The 26,374-nt window shown below is 38.5% G+C and overlaps 1 protein-coding gene and 1 long non-coding RNA gene across 4 annotated transcripts in view; one reads left to right on the top strand and one right to left on the bottom strand.

The window, feature by feature from the left end:
- LOC107976326 (uncharacterized) overlaps nucleotides 1-10,340 on the top strand; it is a 28,179-nt gene extending 17,839 nt beyond the window's left edge. Inside the window, exon 4 of the long non-coding RNA XR_001720210.3 lies at nucleotides 2,981-10,340. This is a non-coding gene — a long non-coding RNA (uncharacterized LOC107976326). The remainder of the gene's footprint in view (nucleotides 1-2,980) is intronic.
- Nucleotides 1-26,374, bottom strand: part of NKAIN3 (sodium/potassium transporting ATPase interacting 3) — a 750,443-nt gene that overhangs the window by 334,692 nt on the left and 389,377 nt on the right. The window lies entirely within an intron of this gene.

Genomic DNA, 26,374 nt, shown 5'->3' with positions numbered 1-26,374 from the left:
GCTAGATGGTTTGATTTGGGTGGGTTCAGGAGAAAATGGAATCACAGGAAATTCAGATGGTGGGTCTAAACCTGTTATGGCACAGAGAAATGGGTGCTGGCTGAACCTCAAACTGGAGCAGATTGGGAAGTTTGTTCATTAAAAGATGGGAGCTTGTATAGCTCCATCTTAATCAAAGTGATCTAGTATACTTTGATACTTAATCAAAGTGATCTAGTATAGAGGAAAAACTGTGGATTCAGAAGTGAGAGGTGAAATTCTTACAGGTAAAAGCTTCTGCTAGGAGAAAGGGGATCTACCAGGAAATAGAGGTGTTGGCCTTGGGAAAGAGCATGCATGTTTCACTCATTGTAACAGAGGAAACAGGGTATTCAGGCTCAGGTGTAGGGCCCAGATATACGATGAAAAATAGTGAAAATATAAGTAAGGAAAATATATCTCCAACAAGATCAATTTTTTTTCATCCTGTGCAATACTCTTCAGGGTAATGCAGGAAGCTCCATGTAACTCCTAAGATCCATTGGAATTGTTTGAATTTATTCAATCAGCAAATACTCATGGAGGATCATCTGGGCATCACGCACTGTTGCTTTACATGGTTAACTGGACTCATTCACAGATCCTTTATTCTTTTGTATTACTGTCCCACAACATTCACTTGGGCTGTTTTGTGAGCTTATTGGAAAAAAGCAGAAAAGAAGTAGGGAGATGATGTTATATAGAAAGCACTGTTTAAGATTAAGATGTGGGAGTGTGAGTTCTGATGTCACTATCCCTGTGTGCAGAGATAAAGGGTGAACAACCCTAGAATTGTCAGTATAAGATATTACACAAAGTGGGTATTCAGATGTAGTAGATTGTCTCATAATCTCTCCCTGCCCCAGTGTCACCTAACTCCCCAACATCCTAGTGGAAAACTCCTGGACATCTTATTCAGCTGCTTATTAAACTATCGCATCCTATATTGTCAATCGAATCTACTGCTGTCTCTTATGCCTGACCTCTCATTTTCATTTCGACACCTACCTCTGTATCTCAGCTTCTCATAATTACTGCCTGAATTACTACAATAGAGTAATAGAGACAAGTAAGTATCTTTCCTGCTTCAAACTCATTATTCCTTAAGCTGTATTTTAAATAACAGGCCAGATCATGCCACTCTCCTTCTCAAGAACCACTGTTTAAAGAAAGCCTAAACTCAATATGACATCCAAAGCCTTCATATCTGACATTTTCAACTTCATCTCTTCTTCCACTCATCAAATCACTCTCTGCTTTGGGCAGCACAGAGCACTTGCTCCTAATACCCTTTCTTATGCCTTCCCATGCACTTTCCTGCCTTATTCATGTCTGTAATTCTATTTCTCAAGTCTAAAATATAACTCAACTTTGTCTTGGCCTTTTGCATTACTTCAAAGGTTCATATAAAATTCTGTATTCTCTGCAAATTCTTCTGAAATATTTCAAGTCAGAATGAATTGTTCTTTCTTCTACATCTTCATAGGAGTTGAATGGTACAGCCATTACAGCACTTATTTATGTCTTGTGTCATAGATATATGCTTTTTAAGAGAGGGACAGTGTTTACTCATCACTGAATCATCTCCCAAACACATTCACATACTGTCTTTTAAAGTGTTTTGTACATAGTTGGTATCCAAAGAATTTTGCTTAAATACATCAACCAACTAATCTACTAAGTAATTTTTAAAAAAGGAAATAAAAACAAATTTGGGTCACTCACTAGATTGTATGTGCTATAAAGGTAGAAGCTTTTATTAACTTTAAAAATTACCACTACAAGGAATAAAGCTCACCTCAATAACTACTTGTTGGAAGAATGATTCAAAAGATTCTAATGATCAATGTATATCTGAAGGTTAGGGGGATACGGTGATTCTAGTAAAAAAAGTAATAAGCAAGAATTGCTAAACAAAGGGGAAGAGAAAGAGTAGAATTGTGGAGTCAGTCATGGATGGATTATTGGTGGTTGGGATTTCTAGGAGACGTGCACTTTCAAGAGAAGCCTAGAAAGACACTGTGACCCTCATCCCTGACTGAGAGAGGAGCCATGAACACGATGAGAATGTTGACAGAAAATCTGAGTTGAGGTGGTTTTGTCCACTCCCATTTGGACAGTCTGGTGAGAGCCAGGGCTGCATTTTGCAGAGACCTCAGTGAGTACCCAAGGCAGCTCAGCCAGTCTGGGCCTGATGGTGCTGGGGTTAGTGCTCCTCAGCCTGCCTGGGCTCTCGTGCAGCACAGAAGAGATCAGAAATTTCTGTTCCCTATTGAAAAAGGGACAATTAGAAAAAGCTGAGGAGCTTTCAGGGGGCTCCTTTTGGTGGGGGCTAAGTGACCTTGAATCTAAGGGCTGATGGACAAGCCTCTCAGAGTCACATAGTGACCTTGGTGGGTGAAATATACTAGTAAGACCTGGAGACCTTGGTGGGTGGAATATACTGTCAAGAGCTCCGTTCAGCCAAAGAAGGTGCTGGGCTCCCAGGAACATGGCCTGGCTAAGCAAACACACCTGGAGCTACAACAGGCAGGACTTTAACAGGCACACAGGCAAGACTCCTTAGTTAAGGCTGAATCCACCAGGTTTCAGCAGATACCAGCCAGAGGACAGCAAGGACCAAAGAGGTAGTGCAGGGGACACGAGCCCAAGCCCTTATATGAGACGTGGGACCCTTCCCCATCCTGACATCAGGAGAATGAGAAGCTTTCCTTATAGCCAGCAACCAAGTGGGGAAGGAGGAAGAGAGAGGGAGGGAGGAACAGGTCTGTTAGAGTGAAACTCTACACCGACAGACTACTTACCCAGTAGAGATGATCTGGACTGAAATAAACTGGAAGACTGCTAAGTTTAAATCTCCCCCACCTTCTTGGCCCCAGCCCAGGGAAGTAGAGGCTCATGAGAAAGATTCAATCAGCTAGAGAAAATTAAAAAATGCTCTTTATTTGCTTTATGAACCCAGTGTGTTAAAACTGTGACCTATCAATTTGGAAGTCAAGAAGCTGTGAGCTGTGAGAAGAGAAGTTTCAGGAGGAAACAAGCAGGTGCCCTGTGGCACAGACAGAAAAGTGCATTACCAACCTCATGATCATGATGGCCCAAGGAGACCTTCTCTCGATTGTGAAGGGTGGAAAGAGAGAAAACAGCAGGAAAGGCCAGGTCATGGCATGAGTGCTGACCCAAGAAGTGAAGATAATCAGCCTGGAAGGATGGCATACGTGCTTCAAATCTGCTTTCAAAAAACTGAATAATGTATGTTTCTCTATTGACTCTAAATTTTGGAGCTCTAGCTTACTCAAATTGCTTGTGTTGAGTATCTGGAAAAGCACTAGAAAGGTGGTAAAAATACTTCACGTGTATCAACCCCTGACATTCTGCAGTGGATGCTATACAGAAGAATAAGGTGGGGAAAGGCTACAAAAGCAGGAGAAGTCTCCTGATGCCTGAAGGGACCCAAGGGATGGTCCCCACCTGGGCTGGCTGAATGGGTTCGAGTTGCAGCTTGGCAGCTGCTCACATTCTGTCTCCCAGACATCTCCTTTTGCTGAGGTATGTGGACTTAGAGGATGGCTTGAAGAGATGGTTTCTCAGTGTTTTAGTACTTAGTGGACTGGTTACTACTGTACTGTAATATGCCCACATCCAGAACTGGGTTAAGACCCTGAATCTTTCATATCTAACTACCTTTGACTTGATTTCTTTTCTTTGTGAATCAAGAACAACCTATCACCTTTTGCCTTTAGTGGTGTACTGTCTGTTCTACCTTTAATCATTTCACTAACAGTTTTGGTATCATATTCTCCTGATGCATTAAGAACTTCTTATACAATGAAGTTTTCTGGGTCTTCATCTCTACTAATATAACACCAGGTGTAATTGGGCTCTTCACTACTGTTAGAAAGGAAAAAAAAGCAAGCCTAGTTTTTAAATGTATAATTCACACATGAATACCTCCTCTCTATCCATATACTTAATTATAGATTGTAAAACTAATTATGTACACTTTGGCATTTCCCTCTGATGCTCCTTCAGATATTCTACATTCATCTTCACAACATCTTTGTAAGGTATGACCAAAAGATCAATTATTTTCCTCTAATGGAAAGAAGAAATGGAAAGTAGTTTGCCAAGGTCACTCATCGTTAGTGCTGGAACTTGGTGGCCTGAAGCTCAGGTCTCATGATTGCTGCTCCAGTGCTCAATCCAGGAAGTCATGTTGCCTCCCCAACCAAGTTGGTACCTTGGGAGTGGCTCTAGGTCAGATAAGCAGGCAGACCTCCACCTGAGGCATTTACCAAGTATATTAGTCCATTTTCACACTACTGATAAAGATATACCTGAGACTGGGCAATATACAAAAGAAAGAGGTTTAATGGACTTACATTGCACATGGCTTGGGAGGCCTCACAATCATGGCAGAAGGCAAGGAGGAGCAAGTCATGTCTTACATGGATGGCCTCAGGCAAAGACAGTGCTTGTGCAGGGAAACTCCCCTTTATAGAACCATCAGATGTCATGAGACTTATTCACTATCAGGAGAACAGCATGGAAAAGACCTGTCTCCATGATTCAATTACCTCCCACTAGGTCCCTCCCACAACACATAAAAATTCAAGACGATACCTGGGTGGGGACACAGCCAAACAATATCAGCAAGCCAGAGAGGATGCAACCAAGTGCATGGTCAAACCTGTTCTCACCCTTCAACCAGAAAGCAGCATATACGCAATAGATTACACAACAATCAAGAAGCAGCCCCCATCTCCATCCAGTGCAACAGACCATGCTGGAGCACCTCTGCCTTATAAAGCCCTTGTTGTTACAATGATAGCAAAAGCAGAGGTGCTATGTCACATTAATGGCATAGTCAGTCACATTAAGCTCCTTAAAAATAAAGTTTAATATATGTAAGGCTCTAAGGTATTTCTCATGGCTCATCCCATTTAATCCTTACAAAAAATTATGAGGTAAATATAATAACCCTGATATAGAACTGGCAAGTGCCAGAGTGAGGTTCTAAACCCAGTTCTGTTCACTCTACCCTCCCATTGCTAGAGCCGGAGGCTGCATGAAGGTGGGATGTCACAAAGCAGGTCACTACCACTTTTGGGGACAGGAGAGACAAACTCGAGTAAATGACTCTTAGAGGCCAGCTCAGTAGAGAAGAGCAAGCAAAGTGGAACAAATGGCCCTTGAGTTACCTCTCGACTGTGGTACTAATTTAACTTTGTGACCTTGGCATAGTCAAGCCCAGTGACAAAGTGATTCCATAGCCATACAAATGATTTCTGACTAAAATGGGCACCTGGAGGGTGAAAAATAATGAATTTCCATATGAATGAGCGGATTATGGGATACGCCTCTCCAGTGGGCTGGGCCTCACTCTCACTTTTTGTCACTCTTTTCTCCTCATCACTGCTGCACTTTTAAGGGCCTTGAATAACCCCTGCATTCTAGATATACACTCCAGTGTAAATATGCAGAACATTTTGACACTTAAAAATATGTCCATAGCGAAGTAGGACAGGTTGGAATTATAGTAGCCTGGAGGCATAAGGAAGAGAAAGGAGTAATACTTTACTTTCTGAAGTTACAAGGAATAGTTTTACCAGCCAATTGCTGCAGAGGGAGGATAAAATTACTAATCAAATCAACAAATGCATAGGCTAGAAAACAAATAAATTATTTCAGCACTATTTCAGAAACCCATGTTTCATCAATGATAAATCACTAAGTAGAAGGGAAGCTATGAGTACTGTACTTATTTTAAAGACTCAAAATATGACTCAATATCTTCATGGAGTGATATATTCATTTATTCAACAGTGAACCATCATAATATATGAATGGGTATACCGCATTTACATATAATATGCCAGGCAGTGATAAATCAGAACTACGAACACCCACTGCCTCAGTTCCCCGATGATAGCCTCAACTAATTTCTGCCTGATAAAGCAAACAAGTAAACAAAATGATTGTTCCGGTTTCCTAAAGAGTCTTGTACTGAATCCTCACCGTGAAATTAAATTTCGCGAAAGGCTGATGTGCCGTGTTTATGATGCCCGCCTCTTAACTGACAGAGGGCTGTGGGTGTAATAAGGATCCTTAATGCCCGGGGAGATTAAGAGATTGTTACAAGTTTACCCCAAAGCCAGTGTCAGAGAACTGGATCTTTATAGCATGATTTCATGACTTTGTGAGAATACACTCTCAAAATGTTGCACAGAGCACATTCAGCTTAATTCCAAAGCCAAACATAAGTACTTGGGATTATCTATGGCTCGGCTGCCCTTCATTAATGCAAATAATTAAAAGCTGAGTGTAAACACAGAGGCACATGGACTGCTGAGATAAAGCGAGAGATCTGCACTCTCTTCAGCCATTCTGTTTTCTTTTGTCTTTTTGGTTATTTGGATGTTTACAGAGCTCTCCCCATTTGCTCCACTAAATGCCTGCTGAAGGACAGGACAGGTAGTTTCATTCCCATTGTGTAAATGAGCAACTTCAGGCTGTAAGGGACACGAACTTGTCCAAGGTCATTCAGAAAAGAGCAAAAACCAGAATAGATTTCAGAGTTCCTATTTCGTAGTGCAGGCTTTTTCTGCTATACCTTCTCCATGGCATGTTTTTCAGAATGCACCAATAGTTGGCACCATCGATCATGCAACAAGTGTTTACTCAGAGCTCACTGCATGCGTGAGACTATTTTAGGTACCACAGATAGAATGATGAACAACAAAAAGACCCAGCCTTTCTGACACTAAGAGATTGATAATGCAATATGTAAACCACAAAGTTTTATTCTTTTTTTTCTTTCAGCTTTCTACTCATAGGGGAAATTAATACAATTGCAGGATTAACTTTGAACACAGAAGATGATAAAAAGAAGATTGCTTACATATTTGTGAAAGTCCTGTTCTCTTGCTCTTGAAATTGGCTAGGGGCACATGATAGGATATGATTTGCTTTTTAAATAATGCATATGTAAAGTGGATCCAAATGAATTATAATTAAACATAGAGTATTGACCAACCAGTCTATTAAAGTGAATATTAGTAATGCTACATTATTTCAGTTTCTAAAATGGATTCTGATATCTTAAGAAGTTTTATTGTATACGTATGAAATATTGAAAAACGTATTTTGGGCAGTTGATAAATGATGGCAAATTTCAGATATACTCAGTTACTTTGCAAGGTAGAATTCCATATATAGGCAGCCATTTTAAACAGTACAACAATTGAAATGTTTAAATACTGTTTCTAGCCTGAACAAAATAGCCAAAAACAATGAGGGTTATAAATGGAATAAACTGTAACATAGCCTCATCTACTGGAAATTGATGTTTCTAATGTTTTAGCTTAGAAAACACAAAGAATACCCTTTTGTTGAAAAATGATTCATTTCTCATGATAGATGTTTTTTAAATCTTCAATTATTTGGTAACATGTTGATTTAGTAATCACTTCCATTGTCTTTCCTTGTTCATAAGTGTATCAGTCCTGAACAGCTAGAGGTGACCTCAGGATACCACTACAGGTTTCTCTTTAAAATAAGAAAATAATTGGTGGGGCCAAGGTTACAAAAGAGCTTATAGGAAGCCTGAGAACTCTATTTTGTTTGGGGACCAGGGAAGTGGTTGTGACTAGACATTTTACAGTAACCAACCATAAAACAAACACTCTTATCGCAATTTGCAAATTCAAAACCTAAAATAATGTATGTTTTTGGAAAACGTGATTTTTAAATATAAAGACCATCTACAAAGTGAAGCTCTAATTTACAAGACTAGTTGGCCTAAGCCACAGAACTCCAAATAAGATTCTCTAACGCTATGCACCTACCTTCCTTCCTTTCTTTCTTTCTTTGTTCTTTTATTTTTTATTTTATTTATTTATTTTTTTATACTTTAGGTTCTGGGGTACATGTGCACAACGTGCAGGTTTGTTACATATGTATACACATTCTCAGCAAACTTTGTTTCTTTAATTTGCTAATGTTTCCTGATGTATGAAGTAACAGCTGCTGAAATTCTGCAAGCCACAAAAATACTCTTAAGCATAAAAATCTATGTCCTGATTTTCAAGGCTGAGATGAGAACAAGTTGTTGAATCTGATTATCTAAATGGGAAAACAGGGAGTGTGAAGAGTGAATCAATATTAGTCATGGCACAAAACGGCAGCAAAATCGGCTCCTGAAAGGTACTGCAGCTTTCCATGAAGGCGAGGCCACTGCCACAGCACTTTTCTCAGCTTCCACCTTCTCCTTGAGATCTGCCTCTGGAGCCATCACTCTGGTCTTTGTGGGGGATAAGGCCATGAGGTTTGGCCAGAGATGATTCTTGTTTAATTTCATTTGGATATTCAAAGAAAATGGGGCTAATTTTATTTCTAACACAGTCTTTCTTAGAGACCAAGTATTTCAGTGTTAGTAATTTCCCATACCCTATATTTGCTCATGATCCACCATAATTTTATGCCCCTTTGTTCTTCATTACATATTCTTCATAGGTGATCTACCCATGTTTGCAAACACCTGTTGTTTGGACACCAAAATATACATCATCATCCCCTTCCTGAATTCCAAACCTGTATATCCGCCTCCCTGCAAAACTTTGTCTACTGGATGCCCAAAATGGGCATCTTTATCTTCCTCTACCAGTCTGCTCTTTCTCCTGTATTTTCTTTGAATATTAGCAGATAGACTATCACCAACATAGTTGTCTAAATTAGAAATTTGGAAGTTATTTGCATTCTTTCTCACTTTGCCTCACCAGTTCTATATTTATTCTACCTGTTTTTTATATGGCTATATTGTCCTTCCCTTTGTTCATCCCTATAGTGACTATTTAAAATTCAGAAGCTTATAATACCTTATTTGCACTACCACAGCCTCCTAAATGGCCTCCTTTCTTCTAATCTTACTTCCCTCTAATCTATTCTCTATGCTGGAATCAAAGTCATATTCTAAAATTAAAATCGAATTATATCACTTTCCCATCTAAAATATTTTAATGACAGCCTATAATAGAGAGTAGTGACTGTCAATATTTTTGTTATTAAAGGTTCATTCATATATATTTAAAGTATAAGCATGAGGCAGAGGTGGACTCATTCTGGTTGAAGAAAGGGAGTGGAACCTCTGGACCTCCTTCAGCTCAGGTCCATCTTGGTCTCCTCCACACCCACTCCAAGAGTCTGCAAACAGCTGGATGGTCATCATAGCCTTAAGCTCCTCTGTTTACCCCTTATACAGACTCTTATAAACTCTACCAACCCCCAACAGCTGCATTTATAAGTTTCTTTTTGTCACATCTGAATTGACAGGAAAGAGTGACTATGAATATAGAGCCCTTGGCTATCTTTGACCACACACTTTCATCCTTGTTCCAGCCTGGACTATATCTACCTATAGCAATAATCCTGCTATCGTCCTTCCCCATAACTATGGGGATTCCCATGGCCTGTCTCTTATTTGAGATTTCCTGTTTCCTGTTTCTCATGAGTTCCTCTTTTTTGTTTGTTTGCCTTGTTTTTAATTCATTCCCTTGTTTCATGGAAAAAAGCCTCTTGTGTTTCATGAGAATGTGTGTGTGTATGTGTGGTAAATTTTTGAAAATCTTGTTTGCCTGAAAATCTCTTTAGTATATCTTCATGTGATTGATAGTATGGTTTGGTCTATATTTTAAACGAATAATATTTTCTTTATAAAGTTCAACTTTAGGGACACTACCATTGTCCTCTAGCTACTGTGGAACCATTAAGAGATAAAGTCAATAAAGTCATTCTAATTTTTGATCTTCTGTAGTTGACCAGTGGATTTTTTTTCTTTAGAAGCTTGTATCATCTTCCTGTCCCAACTGCTCTGAAATTTCACAGTGATGTGCCGACAGTGGATTTGTTTAAGCCATTGAAGCTTTTGAGTGTGACAACTTATGACCTGTCTTAGGAGAGTTTCTTGAATTATTTTCTGCTTGCCTTTTTCTAGAACTCCTATTATTTAGTCGTTGGATTTTCTTAACTATTCTTTTAACTTTTTTATCTTTTCCTTTCTATTTGCCTTTTCTTTCCCTTCCAGTCTTTATGAGAAAAACATTTTATTGACTCATTTATTGAATTCTTTATTTCTGCTATAATATTTTTAATTTTTATGAACTCAATTGTAGTTTTTTTTGCATTATTTTAAGCATTTCATTCTTTTGCTGATGTTACAAAATATTCTCTTATTTCTCTTAGGATGTTAGTGATAGGAGTCCCCTAGACTTTTCTTGTTTCCCTACCATCTCTGTTGCCTCTAAGTTTGTTTTATTTATGCTGTGTTTAGGTCACTATCCTTCATTTCAAGGGCTTTCTGTAAAAATCTGTAATCCCTTGAATTATATTATTAAGGATGAGGGATTAAAACCATGGTTAGAACCCTTGAGTCCACAGAAAATGCTTGTCAATTTTGAGTTTCTCTCTAGGGTGACTATATGTAGTCCTAACCCAGAACATCACAAGGTTTCTTGTTTTTGTAGAATAATTCTGGAATAAGATCGTACAGGTAACAAACTCCACCCTCTGACAGTGGAACAGTAGGGCTGATGGACCCTTTTTCATCATGAGCCAACCACACATATTCCAGACTCAGTGCAAAGTCTCTTCCTCTGTAGACCCTGCTTTGATGCCATCCTGCTCCCAAGATCCAAACAAAATTAATTGCATCCTCCTTGTTCCTTTCAGGACACTTGTATATTCCTTTATTTTTGAACTATCAGGTTGCAATAACTTGCTTACGCATCCCCTTATATTTTTATTTCTTTGAAGTGAAGAGCTGGATCTTTTTCAACTTTTCTACCATAATACTTGGATGAGTACCTATTATGGACTGAACTGTGTCCCTTCTGCTCCCCCAAAACTCCTACACTGAAGCCCATCATAATGTGATGATATTTGGAGGTGGGGCCTTTGGGAAAGAATTAGCTTTAGATGAGATCATGACAGTAGGGGCTTCATGATTGGATTAGTACCCTAATAAGAAGAGGAACCACAGAGCTTGCTCTGGTTCTCTCTCTCTCTCTCTGCTACTTAAGAACACAGAAGGTGGCCCTCTACAAGCCAGGAAGAGGGGCCTCACCAGAACCTGTCCATGCTGGCACCCTAATCTCAGATTCTAGCCTCCAGACCTTTGGGAAAATACATTTCTGTTACTTAAGCAACCCAGTCTATAGTACTTTGTTATGGCAGCCTGAGCTGACTAATCTAGTACCCAACACAGAGAAGAATCTCACAGTAACTCCGAATAAACCAAGGTGGGGTTATTGCCCTGAACACAAATTCATAATGACAATAGAGAATTTGGTTCAATGTGCCCAAAAGAAGAAAATCACATTCCCCCTTTCCTGGTTCTGTTTCTTTCAGGCTCTTTTTATCAATGCATAGTAGTTCAGATCTATGGCTTCAGGATCAGACCTGAGTTTTGACTTTGCTCTAACACTGGTGGAGGGACCATGAGCAAGTTCATAACTTGTCTGTGGCTCAGTTTCCTCCTCTGTAAAAGAACAATAAGTATTACCTATTTACCTCAAAGAGCTATTTGGAGGATTACAGGTACAGTGCTTAGAAGAGCTCTAGCACAAATTATTTTCACTAAAAAGTGCAGTCGTAAAGCTTGAGCATCCACATCATATGCCAGGGTGATCCAGACCAGCAACCAGCAAGCTGGTATATATCAGACTATTCCCAGTTTACCCCAAATAATCTCCCTCTTTAAAACCTCCTCAGAAATATTTTTTTGCTAATTATCTAACTAAAAAGGAGAATACATGGACTTTATGTCTAATAAAGAACAATGGGAATGAGAAACTTTTCTTATAATTCTAAAAACTGTTATCTTTATTGTGAGAACAAATGATTAATCACACCTATGTCTGGCAGTGCTTCAGCCAAGCCACAAGCCAGCCAGTGTGGGGAGTGCCTTTGCATAGTTTATTAATTGGTCTAAATGCCAAATTCTCTTAAAAGTTGAATGATTATTCTAATATTAAAGGCCAAAAGTTATTGAGATAATATCACATAAAGTGTTGAATGACATTGTGGATCTGCCATAAAAATTGCCAAGTAATAGTTCTCTTAAACTGCTGTGGTCTGAAAGTTTAAGCCCTCTCAAAATTGATACATTGAAACCTAATCCCCAAGATGATGGCATTTGGAAGTGGGGCCTTGGGAGCTGATTAGGTCAGGGAGATGGACCCCCTATGGGTTTAGTGACCTTCTAAAATTTTGAGACCCTAGAGAGCTTCCTTGCCCCTTTCGCCATGTATGTTAGGCCATTCTTGTGTTGCTATGTCCTGAGACTGGATAATTTATAATGAAAAAGAGGTTTTTCTGGCTCATGGTTCTGCAGGCTGTACAAGCATGGCACCAGCATCTGCTTAGCTTCTGGTGAGGGCCTCAGAAAGCTTATAGTCATGGCAGAAGGTGAAGTGAGAACAGGCATGTCACATAGCAAGAAGGGGAGCAAGGGAGGAGGGAGGTCCTAGACTTTAACAACCAGAACCCATGTGAACTGAGTGAGAACTTGCTTATCACCAAGGGGATGGTGTGAAACTATTCATGAGGGATCCAACCCCATGATCAAATCACCTCCCACCAGACCCCCACCTCCAACATTGGGAATCACATTTCAATATGAGATTTGGAAGGGACACATGTCCAAACCATATCACCATGTGAGAACACAAAAAGTGCTATCTATGAACCAAAAAGTAGGCCCTCACCAGACACCAAATGTGCTGTTGCCTTTATCTGGGACTTGCAAGCCTCTAAAACCGTGGGAATAAATTTCTGTTGTTTATATGCCATGCAGTTTCTGGTATTTTGTTATAGCAGTTTGAATTGACTAAGACACAGACCTTCTACTAGGAAGACAATGATCTGTCAATAAGATTTAATAAGATGAAGATTAGAGAGTAATGCAAATTGCTCCAGTATGAGACTTGAATCTTTTTATTCCTGTTTGATTTTTTGGGTGTCTTTCTTTAGCAATCAAATAATATAAGGTGCTAAGAACAATGTGGCACCTTTTTATCATGCAAATATGAATATAAAATATGAATAAAAATTAAACTATAAGTTGAATAAAATGAAAATGTATCAGCATTGTTCTGTAAAAAATTGCACTTTTCCTAAGAGGGAAATAATCTTGCAAATGCATCCTTTTATCTTTTCGAAGAAGTTTTTTTTTTTCTTTTAGGTACTGATGGGAAATAAAAATTATACTCAAGTGAAGGTTTATTTAAAAATACACATCTTATAGAGAGTCTCTGAATTTTTAAAACAGTTTGAAATGCTCAATTAAGATCCTGCAAAAACAAAACAAAAGAATTCTTGTTAAAAAGTCTTGCAATAGAAATTTATATTTTTCTCATAAAGAAAATATTATTTCAGCCAATATAAAATAGCTAAGTATTATTTTTCTAGAATATTCTCAATGGTGCTTATGCCAATCATATATTTTCTATATATATTTAAAAATATGGCACCAGGACTGACCTTTATTTCTATCCTCATCTATGCGATAAAATAATGAGAATAGCATAGCAATGGCAGGCATCTGACAAGAGCCTGTGGTCTACCTGAGAGCTCAATGTTCCCACGTCATACTTTGGTCCTTAACTGGTGATAATCAGAAATGTAGGACTCAATATCTACATGCTGTATATTGGTATATAATTAGTTATGGAAAATGTATCTTTATTGCCTTACTTACGAAATGAGATCCACTAAAACCCATCTCATCCTCAAAGAATGTACAATCGAGAAGAATAGAAATAAAAACACAGAAGCATACACAACTAATACTAATAACAGCAGACAATGTGTCCTTAGAAAACATAAATTAAATTCTCTAGGAGTATTTAGGAATGTGTTTTTTCACTGCCTGCTTTAACTGATGCTGGCACATTTAATTAGTTTGGGGATTATTTGCTTGATGACGGATTGGAGCAAAGAGTGACTATAGGCACCAAGACCAATTAGAGCATTGTTACTCTATTGCGAGGCAGAAGTAGTGAGCACCTGAATTCTAGAAAATAATTTGAGTAGGAAAGAAGGGTTGATAAGAGAAATGTTGTGAAAATAAGTTGAGACTGTGATGACAGGTTTATTACAAGTTCAAATAAAGAGTTATGATGAAGCAAAGAATCCCACAGAACTGATAATAAATATATCTGCCTTCATAGTCACCAGAAGAGAAGGACCAAACTTGGAATCAAAATGCAGTTTTTTTTTCAGCCATCAGAAAGAAACTGTAGAACTCCAGATGGAGTAATTCTTGTGGGCTGATCCTTGCTCAGGTAGGTGGGGAGTCTCAAATGAATCTATATTTAATAAAAGCCCACTGGCACAGGATTAAGTACTTGGGAAAAATGGAAAATTAAGAGCAAATCTATTATCACGGGGACTTTGCAGTTGTTTAAAATAGATGGGGCCTGTTTGGACTCTGGAAGCACTGGGGAACCTTCCCCCAGCCCCTGCCCAATGCAGCACACCTGTTCCTCAGGTGAGGCCCAGAAGAGGGTGGCTCTGAGATGCCAACACTGTTTTCTGCTTACTCCCAAGAGCACTCTAAACATTTAGTTCATTTTCCTCCCTCCTTTCACAAGTAGATAAAACCGTGTTTTAAGAGTTGAAGAAAGAAGATGAAGAGGCAGTGAGAATGTCCCCAACTTCTGCCAGCACCGCTCAGCTGACACCATCCTTACTGAGGGCTCCAATAACCTTTGTCATTATATCTAATGGATTTTTTCGCTTCTGTAGTAATTAGGCATCTTTCGGGTACAAATGACAGAAAAACAACTCTACTTGGCTTAAGAAGAAAAAGGTATTATTCACAAAATTTAAATATATTCAGTCTTCAGTTCTTTACCAATTGTTCCAGCACAATCCCTGGCATGAAGTCCCATTGGCCTGCTTGGCTCAGGCCACCCCTATGCTTAGAGGAGTCACTCACAATTGTTTGCAGTTGGACCATTTACTGACCCTGGGAATTACTGGGTGGAATTCACTCAACCCAAACCAAATAAACCAAGAATAGGCAAGGCATGGTTTCCCACAGGAAAATCAAAGTACTTTACTAGAATCACAGGAATCCACAATAGACATTACAGTTTTTATTTTATTGGATTTGAAAGAAACATTTGACACTGATGATCCATTTTTGAAACATGCTTTTTTCTTTCAATCTTTGGCATTATTTGTTTTCTCCCACTTATCTTACCAATCCTTCTCAGGCTTCTTCACAGGATATACCAGACCCAGTTTACACATTACCCAAAATTGTTTCAGATCATCAACTGCTTGCTCTAATTCCTGGCTGAAGAGAATCCATTGAGGCTCACATCACTGCATCACTTACAAAATTCCAGCTCCGGATGCCATTGCTCCATCTCCCAACACCACCCTCTGTCTCAGCCTCTTCCAGAGCTTACTGACTGACCTGTGGCAAGGCCTCCCTCAGGTTCATCTTGGGGAGGGCATAAGAAGCCCCAGCACCTTGGCTCAACCAGCCTGGACCCATGGAGGCTCTGGTTTCTCCAAGAGCTGCCTAGATTAACTAAGCCCTAGAATGGCTAAGAGGCAAATGTTGATCAATGAGAGGCAAGAAAAGGGAAGAGGCTGGAAGACAAACTGTACATTCACCTTTTTGTTAAGGGGATTCCTTCTGTAAGATAAGGTTTTCCTGAAAGTGTCTCAGTGACTGAGCACCAGGCTGTGATTCCTATGAAGCTAACTAGGTGATATACCCCTGTGTATTTACTTTCTTGACTTTCTTACCTCACTTCTATTTTTCTATTTCCTCTATCCTGCCATGGTATCCTCCTGCAACCCCCATAAGGGGTTAGCGTGTAGCTTTGCTTCCAGCTTGCTTCTTAGGGAACATGGGCTAAGACATAGGACTATTTTTCTCTGCTCATCACACATTTATGGTGCTCTGTAGGGTTCTCCCTAGGTCATTTCTCCCGACACACATTCTTCTAGAGAGACAACACCCACTCAATAAAATTCAACCGCCAATTGTAATCTCATGACTCTCAGATCTCCATCTCTATCCCAGGTTCCTCTCTGGAGCTCCAGATCCACGGATCTACACGGATCTATGTCTTACAGGACATAGTACTTGGACGGCTCACAAGTATTGCCAACCCATTTTGCCCAAAACGTATCCATCTGTTAATCTCAAACTGCCCTTCCCTTGATGTTTTTCTTAGTGACTGCACCACCATGCACCCAGCTGTCTAAATCAGAAACCCGAGAATCACTTTGGTTCCTCACTCTTTCCTACTTCTCATTCTGTACATCCTGTTTCTCATAGGCCTTGACGATATTACCTCTAAATCCACCCCACCTGCATCAAGTTCTTTCCATCTCCACTGCCATAACCAATCCGAGCCATCCGCCTACCTCACCTGCATTCCTCCAGTCCATTTTGCATGGAGCAGTTTCTTTGAAACATCAATCTCAAAGACTCTTGTCTCAAGTAAAACTGCTTTAATGAAACTTACTTTAGATTTTATGCCTTATTCCCTAACTTTATCTCCAGGCTCACTTCTTGCCTTTCGGCAATCGAGGGGATTCAGGCTTCATTCATCCCTATTGAATTTTTATTTTCTCTTGGATCCATGTTCTTTCTCACCTCTGAGTCTGAGTAAGCTATTTCCTCTCCTTAAAACAGTCCTCCCTCCTCTCCACTTTGCTAACTTCTGCTAATCCTTCAGGTTTCCCCGTGGATATTCCTTCGTCCAGGAAGCCTTTCTGGATCCCCACCCCTTTCCTAGTTAAGGTCAGAGATCCCTGCCAAACCCACCCTGCACCTGTAGATTTGTTCTCACAGCACTTAAAGCACTTAATCAGAGATACTGTTGAATTCTCCTTTCCGCCTTAGACAAGTTCTCTGTCCACCTTGCTCATAATTGCTTTCCTCAGAACCTGATTGGCTTAGAGATTAGCCTAATGGATGAACAACTTTAAAAGTAGTTCTGCCACTTTGCTTGTCATCTGCATGGAGTCCCAGAACATTTACTATTTTCTCTCAAGAATTTTAGACAACCACTGTATGCATTTATGCCTTTGCAGACTCTTAACAACTTTGCTTACAGAATCGCAAGGGATGGTATCAAAATAATTCTAAGATGTCAGCTCCGAGGTGGAAATTTTCATTGAATAGTTCTAAGAAATTACCACATATAGATGTGAATGCTATTGTTATTATGAATCTCAACGTTTGTCTTTCTGTCTTACATTCTAATATTTGGTGAAATACAGAGTGTAAAAATCCACACATGGTCTTTAAGAATTGACTTCATAGCAAGTGAGTAAATTAAGAACTCATCCAAGCTGCTTGCCAGGGCCTTTGTGCTGGGAGCTGGGGGCACAAGTCATCTTTTTATTCATTGATGCATCTTGGAGCTGACATTCACTACCATTTCTTCCCATGATTGTCTATCTTGGAGTTTTTATTTTGTGACTGGTCTGTTCTACTGTACCTTTAAAATATTTTTGGTCATCATTTTTTATTTTATTTGATACTGTTACTTTATGTGTTATATGCATGGTTTCCGTAATAGTTTTTGCTCTGTTTACAGCTTATTATCTGTTAAATAGAAGATGCTGATGGTGATTTTTAGGGTTACAAAATGTAATACAGGCTCATATTATGAATGAAAATTGTTTAATGGAATAGATTTGCAAAGAAATCAACTTTATACAAAAGCTAAGCCTGTTCAAAGTGGATAAATACAGTGGTTTATTATAAACATTAGAAACATAAAAATTAACTTTTACATTTGAGTTTTATGTTCAGAACAGGATATTATAGGTTCAAATAAGGACATATTTTATGTCTAAGCACATCATCTTCTGCACTAGTTCTCTTTAGTATCTTAAATGACTTATTTGGAGTTGGGCTCCACAAGCACAGATTCCAAACCTAACTCTCCGCTCTGTTTTGCAGTTTTGAATGTAAATGAATGCCTCCTACATTATTAGCAGGAGTAGGTTACATCTCTAAAAATTCACTTTCTTAGTTTTATTTTATTTAAACCTCTTAATTGTGGTTGGTATGGGGGATGGAAGGATAAAACTGTTTCATGGAAAGACACATGACCAGAAATGTCCAGGCAGCAGAACATCTGCATCTGTTTTTTTTTTTTTTTTTCCCAGAATGAGGGAAAACGCCATTTGATTTTTAGGCCAATGCATCTATGATATATAATAGTTATTATATATAATAGCCATTGCAATATAATAACTCCATCTCCAAAGATTTTGGTATGTATTTCAAAGTAATAAGTTTTGAGATTTAATTATCAACTAGAAAACACATTTTGAGAGCAGTATTATTTTCGGAAAGTAGAATGTAATTTCATATGAATGGGTACCTAAATTAACCAGAACATAGTTTTTGAAAGTTGTTTTGTGAGCTAAGCAATTGAAAATTTGAATTTCTTAAAAATTGCTTTGTGGGCTAAACAAGGGAAAGTTTGAACCTCAGATGATTTGCATCCCAAAATTGGACCGATAAGAGCAGTAGCTGAGGATGAAAGCCCCAATAGATGTTTAAATGCCCAAAACAAAGTTGGTGCTCAGCAGTAATGATGCCCTTTACAAAATCCCTCCCAAAATTCTACTTAAGAGAAGCCCTTTGAGCTTTCACATAATCCGTCACTTCATATACACTTGATTAATTTAAAAAATCTTCAATCCACTGTTGTATCTGATTTTAAAAGGGGAAGGATTTAAAAGTTGTATGTTTGTGGTTGTTGTACAGGCAGCCTTTTTACTTCTTGATTACTTTAAGGATAGTTATCCTAATTAATATTTAAATTAAGCCTCAGCAAAACTGAGTATTCTCCCTACATCTATCCCTTTCCAAAAGCAGTATGACTTCATTACATTTATCACAGAGTCATAAATAAATTCTGTCATTCACACAGTATCTGGTAGGATTTTTCTCTACTTACAAACTGCAAAAATATAGAATAAAAATTTGGGGTAAAAGGAAGGTTTTGTCCAAAGTATAAACATGCAATAGCTTCAAAGAACTGCAGATTTGGCTTTGCCCCAGAACTATCCTTATTTTCCTGCTGTTCAACTCTGTGATCTGAATCCATTGAAGAGTGGTCCGCTGTTAACAGCCACCCAAGCTCTATTCTTACACTCTTTGGCTCCACCTCCCCTGCTGGCTCTGAATTAGCGCTGGAATCAGACCATCAAGAGACCACTGTGATTTGACTTAGGTGACAGATAACCTAATCAAGCAAAGTTAAAGCCCTTTCCAACAAGTAATATTTGCTACATAATTTCCCTCTGGGTGTTCCTTTAATCTATTGAATGAAAAAATGCAACAGAGTTCACATTTTCCAGAGATGATATAGCTATGGATGGCCTGCCTGCATAAAAAACAACAGAGTAGAATGCAGACAACTGCACAAGCAATTAATTATGCAAACAAATTGATCAGCAACCAGTTATTACTCATCTGTTTTGTGCTTAACCCTGTGCAAGGTGCTGTGGATGATGAAAATTAAAGACCTTCCAAATACATATTAATTTCTGAGGAACCATCAAAAATCAAAAGTATTAATAAAGAAAATGCCAGTCAATATTTATAATCAATAAGCCGCCACTACTTAACCTTTTAGTCACAACCAAAGCTAACCAATCTATAGTTGTCCTTTCCACAGACTTCATTATATGAACATCCGATTCACTTAATCTTTAAAAAGTTCCTAAAAGTAGTAGTTCTGAATTTCCAGAAAATTGTGGATATAGGTGTAGAGATAGATATCAGGGTAGACATATTAAACACAGATTTATTATGTGGGTAGTCTAAAAGTGTCATTTTGAAAGGCTTAAAAAAACACTATTAGCCTTCTTTCAAAAAAAGATCTAACTATATTTCTTAATCAGGATGTTGCACCTAATTTATTTGTATCTATCAGGGTCCCAAAAAGAAAAGTTGGTACACTGAAGTCAGGATATTTTGAGGAGACCTTTGTTTGCAAAGAGAATAATCATAAAGACAATGAAAAGACCTACGGGAACTACAAAGAATGGTGCAGGAGCCTAGTAGCAGCAGGAGCAGTGAGGATGTCACCCCTCCTAAAGCTGAAGGGACTAAGAGAGTGAGAGTTTAGCCAGAAAGAACCACATGGAGCAATGGCATGAAGTCAAGGGACCCCAGCAGCCTGAAGTGGTTTCATAAAGAGTAAGCCGGGAGAATAAAATCCCTGGCTTCATCTTCCTCTTTCTTTTCCATCCATTACTGGGTCTTCTTATTCACCAAAACTAACTGGAACCCAGAGAGCATGGGTGTCCTTTAATAGAATCCATGCAAATGTAGTCTGAGCATTTAGGGGAAAGAGAAGGGTGAAAATCAAGTGGAAGATATCTGGCATTTCAGTGAAAGAAATTTTGCATCACAACAATTACTTTATTAAAACATCAAGAGTTCCAACCACTTATATATAGCTAAAACAACAAGAGATCCAACTACTTATATATAAGAACAAGAAAAGCTCTTAAGAGATAGAAAGGCATGCTTAGTAACGTTTGGAATGTGGATAGGAAAATTCCACAGGTGGATGTTGTGCAAGAAAAGCACACACAATGGACCTTCTGAAGCAGGGTTTATTTGAGGAACAGTTGTGCAGGTCCCTATTGCCCCCTGTGTTCTGAGACAGGGAATCCACAGTTCCTTCAGATATAGGGAATGTGGAGAGGGGATCCAGGCCTTGGATTAAGCTGCACAATCAGGGAATCAACAGCTCTGTTCCCAGCATGATCAGAGGGCAGGATCAAAGCTTGACTCTTGCAGCTCCTATGATATAGTGGGTTTTGGGCCCAATTCTCCACGTCGGTATTCAACTAGGATTAACTGCCTTGGACATTCAGCTTTAGCCAATTTTCTTGGAGACTTATATGTTGCCAACTCCTCCTTTGGGAGACCAGCCTTCAGAAAATCACTCCTGGACAAGTTACTCTTCACCTCTTTAAGTTATGTTTTAGTGTGTTAACTTCCTAGCTGATTGTGCATTATTTTTATTCTTAGCACATTAAATTTGTAAAGTCATATCTAACTTGTAGAATAATGTTACTATGCTGGAGGTGAACAAAATACAACTGTGCATTTAAATCACTATACTCTAATAGAATAAATGTGGTTACATTATTTTATTATTCTGGTGCTAAGTTATCTTAAAGGCCAAAAAAGATGATATCAAAGGATTCTTTTAGCACTAACATTCATTGGTCATTTCCATTTATTTCTAGAACCAAAAAATGCTCCAAAATTATGATCTGAACAAAAACCTGAAGGTGTCCCTTTTGTGCTTAATAATGTATAAATTTCAGATAGTTCCAAGAAATTTTTTATTTTATTCAATCTTGTTATTATAGAAAATGCATGCCTCTTTTTGTATTTACTAACAAGTCTTTCTGTTTACAATATGTTAGCATATAAACTAATTGAGAAAAATGGTAATATATAAAAAGGAGGGAGGAATCTGCCTACATAAAGCTCATCATTGTTTCATTTGTACTTAACGTGACTTTGGACAAAGTAAACTGCCTACTTTGTCTGCAGGAAAAGGAGCCAAGGGAAAAGCTCCTAGAGAAAAGAGATTAACATTTTTTAAAATAAATTATTAAGGTGAGAATTAAGTGGGTATATTTGCCTCACCAGATAGAGCAAAAAGGTGTATATTCAGTTATTTGCTTTGTTTGCTTTGTGCATTATATTGTTTAGCATTGTACCAAGAGACCAAGAAAGGGGGAATAAATTACAAAAATGAGGCTGTCCTTTGAGAACCTGGCAGTCAGAGGTCAGCACCAACATTATCCAATGTCAAAATCAGAAGCCTAAAAGACAATATTAAATACAAACTACTCTATAGGTGTGAGAATGTGTTATGATAATAAATATAGAAAATGATATTATGTCTTTGTAATGGACTGTGCCCATTAGTATCCTATGGGTATACGTTTTGTTGAGAAATACAAAATTCTGACTGAGGTTTCGATGACAGTTCTGCTATGTCATGCTACATGGTGACATGTTGAAACCTCAAGCTTACCAGTGACAAACTGGTTTCTATTTCAATAATGGGTTTCAAGTGGTAAGCTCAGAACAGATGGGTGTAGGAGCATTGTTTTTGTCGTCGTTATTTTCTCAACTTCTAAACTTTAAATAAAAAACATATATTATCTTTATTTTTTTAAAAAGCATTTTTCCCAGGAGTACAGTGCGGTTGCATGGTCTGATTTGTTTCATCCATATATCTCTTGGCAGGGTGCATCCCAGCATTCTCAGAACATGTTACCTTGTGACCCACCACTCTGGGCAGTCAATAAGGGCCTCTTTTATGGCTACTATTCATTTCTAAATGAGATTAAAAATACAGGTAAAATTTCTGAAATTAATCTTAGCCAAATGCATCATAGTCTTAGAGAAAAGACTTTCAATAAACATATAAGATTTGTAGCACAGAAAAAAAGCTATATCTAACTTTTTCATTTATTTGTTCTCACACACATTCTCTTGAAAATAATTATGTGATTTCCATATTCAAGAATAGGTTACTCAGATAACTAACCCCTTCCTAATCTTGCCTCTCGCTTTATCAATGAGCTATTTAACTTGCTAAGTAGCATTTGAATGCCCAGGAAACATTCTCTGCGTCCAGGAATTTTGAGTCTGTCTAGAGTCAGGCTCTTAAAGAATACAGATGTTTTTCTGACTGCTGGTTGTCCTCCCAACCACTTATCAAAAACCTACAAAAAGCAAATGTGCTACAAAGAATTTATGGATTACTGAGAGCATTTCTGTTATTGTGATAAGGTATTTCATAGCTAACTTTTTAGCTGCAATTCACATGGAAGAGTCAGCCTACATTAAACAGAGTTCAGCTTTCCTGACAGCTATCAAAAAATCCTTCTCTTCCTTAGGTCCAGCAAGACACACAGCAATACAGTGTGTCTTTATTTATGAACAAAAATCAAAGCAATTATTAAAATTTTCATTTATTTTTCAAAGCTTTCTGTTAGCACAATTACATAACTGTATTTGGGAGCTTCTTTTATCATCTAGAAGAGTGCTTATCAAATTTTGGTGGTGTAAGGATCATCTGAGCATCTTGTTAAAGTGTAGATTCTGATTTGATGGGTCTGGAGTGAATCCATGAACCCAAGAACCAAGATGCATTTCTAATAAGCTCTAAGATAGTACTTGTGCTGCTGGTGTTAGGACCAACTTTGAGAAGCAAGGGACTAAAAAAAAAAATAAATGAGGCTTTTCTATTTCTCAGGCACAGTGTCTGACTTTTACTACCATAATGCTGAGGGTTAGACATTATTGGGGTTAAAAAATGTGGACACAAAAACATGACTGAATAGAACTGGCCCTAGTTTTCAGCTTCGATTTAAGAAACTAGAAACAGCCACCTCACACCAGTGCTTCTTCAGGTCCTAGACCAGATTCGATGAGTAGAGGACATATTTGAGTAGATGGAGAATTTAGACCCACCTCTGGGGTGCTCAGAGGAATCCCACGGATCCCTTTAGTGATATGAGGGCTAAGCCAGACGTGTTTGCCAGGCTGGGTGTGCGCAGAGGAAAAAGAGCAATGATTTCTATGAATACCTCTTTTAATACGGTTCAGGGCAGAGGAAAGAAGGGCTAGAAACATTTCCTGAGGCATTTAATTCACAATGGTAAATTCAGTCTTCAATCTGAAAGTTCACAAATGTTTATGAGATACTGTATTAGTTCATTCTCATACTGTTATAGAGATACTACCCAAAACTAGGCAATTTATAAGAAAAGAGGTTTAATTGACTCAGAGTTCCTCATGCCTGGGGAGGCCTCAGGAAACTTACAATCATGGCAGAAGGGGAAGACACATGTCTTACATGGCGGCAGGTGAGAGAGAGGGCAAAGCAAAGGGGGAAGAGCCCCTTATAAAACCATCAGATCTCATGAGAACTCACTATCATGAGAAGAGCATGGGGGAAACCGCCCCCGTGATCCAATCACCTCCCACTAGGTCTCTTCCTTGACATGTGGGGATTACAATTCAAGATGAGATTTGGGTGGGGATACAAAGCCAAAGCATATCAGGCACGTACTTGCCAGGTCACGGAAGTATGCCCTGGAGAAGATACCAATTAGTACAACCTTGGGATTCCACCTTTGAGAAACTTGTAAATGATTGGGAAAAATACGATTTTCACATACAAAATGGTTAGTAATAATGTGATGCAGTGCTAAACGTCAAATTAGAGATAAGGGCTAAATTTATGACTACAAAGTTTGAATGGACATTTGGTAAAGCTTAGAAATCCTACTATAATTTCCTAGTACATTTGTGTTCCCATTCTCCAAGATGATTATTGACTTATATTTCTCTCCTCAGTGTCCAAAAGCTCTTTTCCTCATCAGTTGTGGCCCCCCTCATTCTTTATTAATAAAAAGGGAAGTAATCAGAAAAAAACCACTTCACTTCTCATCACTAAACTAACTCAAATTTATACTCTCTGCACCCACATCCTCCCCCTTTTCTCTTTTTGCTTGTTCCTGCTGATGACCAACTTGTCTATTTTTATCACTTCTAATCCACTCAAAAATCTTGATTTTATGATTTCCCCTCTCTTTTGCAAGGTCAATTTCTTTTTCTCAACAACAACCTCGACTTGCAATTATGCTTTAATATTGTCTGTACATAATACAAATAAGAAACCAAAAACTCCGTGTAAACTATGTCTTCTGGGCACTGCCTCACTTTTCAGCTCTTTTCTGTACAACTCTTCCAAGCAAGTTACTCCTTTTTCATTTTGTCCTCATCTCTCTTTGGTGAGAGGGATTCCTTCCAAACCCTGTGAGTTTCATTTCTTTTCTGTCTCTCTAGCCACATGGGTTTCATTTTGTCAAATCTGGTAGTCTATTTTCTAACCTTATCTCATTGGAACTTCTAGTAGCATTTGACATGGTTGGCCACCTCTCTTCTGGAATTACTTTCTTCTCTTGGCCTCCATATCAACACTCTCTTGGTTTTCCTTATATCTCACTGGAAGCTTCTTCCCAAAGCAATCTCCATATTTTGGAGTTCCCAGGGCTCAAACATTGGTCCCCTTCTATTCTCTGTCTGCTTTCCTGTGTCTGTCTGACTCAGCCTACAGTGATCTCACTCAGTTCCCTGACTTTAAATCAAAGGGCATAGTGTGAGGTTTTGAGTATTTTTTTTCTAATTCTGAGATGTAAGAAGAGTGATGAGATAGTAAACTTGCAGAGAAAGTTACAAATTTCTTCAGGGCAATTTTCTAGAAAAGTCTAGGTGTAAAAGAGTCTGAATTAGTTTAGAACACTACATTAAGAAAACAAACAATGAGGCCAGAATTGCCTTTGGGAGGAGCACAGAGATTGTCAAGCCCCTAGTCTCTTTTGTGAACATTTGGGATTACAAGACCTATCTACCGCTGCACTTACAGAATACTGGTGACTGAGGTACACAAAAGCTATACTGGGGCTTAGAGAAGGAATATATATGGTTGTGGGGTCAGGGTTAAATCAATAGCAGTAGGAATGTCAATAGCAGTAGGAATGGGCTGGCTTTTTTTGTAAGTATTAAATTGGGGTAGTGTTGAAAAAAAGAAACAGCATCAGCAATACTAATAAGTGATGCCATTTTTGGCATTTGGGGTAAAGGAGACGAAGATACACTCTAGTTCTGCACCCACGCAATAGTTATTCTTCTCATTAAATCTACTCCTCCAAGGGCATGTAGACCTTTCAATCACAAGTTGCCAAGATAATACTGAAGATTTTGAATGGTGGGTGTAAGTCAAGTGTTGATGATACATACCATATCCTGTCTCTAGCTTTGTTTGCCTCTCTGTGACTCTCATTTCAAAGTACTGCTCTGCAACACTAGTCCCTGTACGTTCTACATATGTAGAATGTACTTCTCAGATTAGGAAACTCTGCCATGAGGTTGAGGATTAATAAGAAAAATGGAGAAAGTGTTTTTTTCAAAATGACAAGTGTGAGAAAAACAGTGGAGATGGGTTTTTATCCAAAATCAGTCCTCCTCCTACCATCACTGCTTAATTTTTTGTTTCCCTGAGGAGCTTGAAAACCTTATTAGCATGAGTCAATCATTCACTTTCTTTGCAAGGTCTTTAAACAGGAGTCAAACATACTAGGAACACTCATAGTTGGAGGAAGTCACATTTCCAAGATTTTACATATTTCCACAAGGCAGAACATGTTATTCATACACTGTGAGCTGTTCCACAGCTTTAGAATATTAAAGCCCCCA

The sequence above is a fragment of the Pan troglodytes genome, chromosome 7 (genome assembly GCF_028858775.2).
Source record: "Pan troglodytes isolate AG18354 chromosome 7, NHGRI_mPanTro3-v2.0_pri, whole genome shotgun sequence".
In the NCBI taxonomy this organism is placed as follows: Eukaryota; Metazoa; Chordata; class Mammalia; order Primates; family Hominidae; genus Pan; species Pan troglodytes.
The sequence above is the reverse complement of the archived record's forward strand: the minus strand, read 5'-3'. Positions and strand labels throughout refer to the sequence as shown.